A 1,973-nucleotide genomic window follows, 5' to 3' on the forward strand; every position below is an offset into this window, starting at 1 on the left:
CGTTGGTGTATGCAAGAGTTGCTCAGTAAAAGGGAGATGCGTGAGACCGCGTGTACAATGATTGCTCATGTAGAAGCTTATGTGAAAGAGCGGCGAATCGGGGATTCTGAACAGCGCTTCATCAACTAGACCATCGGCCACGACCTCACAGGTGCTCTCGAGGTATTTCCCGTTATGTGTGACGCTCTGACATATCCGGCTCTAATCTACTGAACTGGCCCCTTTAATTCTGCCCCCCTCGTTTAATTTTTTTTTCTAAATACATAGTTTTTTATAGAACAAGAACAGAAGGCACGATTCTGTAAACTGCTTCTTTTCGAGAGTTTAAAGTGGACAGATTCATTATTTAAACTACGTAGGTAAATATTTTACGAGAAATTCCAGGAGTCTTATTTTAAAAGTGGTATTTCCGGTAGATGTGTAATACCATGTCTCAATTATGTCTGCCGTAGATGTACTTACAGATGAAGTGTGCTGAATTAGGAGATACATTTCTGCACTGTATGGTTGTAGACTTGATGCTTAAAATATAATTTTGAGATATTATGATCTTCAGCAATATCTTTAGAACCACTCGAAGACGTCAAAAATATTGTTTCAGACACCCATTAGAATCGCAAATTTTGTTATAAATCGAACCAATTTAATTAGTATTGATGTTGCTTATAACTGTGTGCATAAGTTGGGAAAGTGTAACGCTTGTCCGAGGACACTGGCAAACGGAAGTAAAATTTGGACTTTGGAGCTAGCACTCAAACTAAGTGTGCTGAAGCTCTTATGCCCATGGATAGCGATGATGCAACGCTTCTTTCGCGCAGTCCATTTTCCAGCACCTAATGAAAGTTGTGGTACTGCAAACACCCCGCTTTAATTCGCTTTTTAGGCAGCGCGAGACTGCAGGTGCCTATATCGCTGCACACGGTGACATGCGCCGAACGTCAGACTTTCGGAAACGTTTTTCTTTTACCTACAGGACGCGCAGCTCGTGTACCTATGGTCTCCAAATTATGTTCGTCGCATCTAAAAGAATAAAAAAGGTTGAGGAGGAAGACGGCTCTTTTTATCAGCGAGCATCATGCAGATGTCGAGCACTGTGATAAGCTGCTGTAACCACGCCTTGCTTTAGCAGACGATACTCGCACGCTTGGCGCAAAGGTCAATCACAGCGCTACGACGGGAGCAACTACCGTTTATGGGTAAACGTTGGCGTCCGCCGCGTCGAAAGTAGAGAAGTGGGCGGAGAGCGAAAGTTTTAGCAACGTCAAAAAAGCCTCATCCGTTCTGTGGTTGAAAGCTCACCTATAATCATATTGAGACATCCAAAATAATTTTTTTTAAATTCCGCCTCCATTCCACATTGTGAAAGTGGATGTTCAGCGAAGCTGTTGCCGACGTGAGACAAGCACAACCGGCGTTAGACAACGCTACACAAGCACAACCACCACAAGCGACACACATCACGCGCGCGCGCACGTGCGCGCAAGTGCAGCATACATCCTCATTCTACTATAGGCCCTCCACCAAGCGTAAGTGCCTTAATGCAGTAAATGACTGTTTAAAAGTATATTGCTTCAGAAAATGCGTAATGTACGACTTACATACTAGCTGTAGACATGATAGTTTAGGATTGTAATAGGGATATACGGGAAAACATAATTCTGTTACGCCGGAGCTGAAATACAAAGCCCTTATTCATCTGAGTGGCCACGGCCGCTAGGTCGCGGTACTGTATTTTGGACAGTGCTTGCCACAATGTAGATTACGGTCGCAGCCCTAGCTGTGCGACAGATGCAATGAGCAGAGCGCCCACCCATCAAGGACAGTTACATTTTGTGCACACGTTCCTCACGCGCGCACGCATATTTCCGGAAGTGCAGCATATATCATCATCCTCTTAGGCACTCCGCCTAGCGCAAGTGCGCTATTGAACTAACTGAATTTCTCAAAGTAAAATGCGTCAGAAAATCCTGAAA

Source organism: Dermacentor variabilis, chromosome 2, assembly GCF_050947875.1.
Source record: "Dermacentor variabilis isolate Ectoservices chromosome 2, ASM5094787v1, whole genome shotgun sequence".
NCBI classification, from domain to species: Eukaryota; Metazoa; Arthropoda; class Arachnida; order Ixodida; family Ixodidae; genus Dermacentor; species Dermacentor variabilis.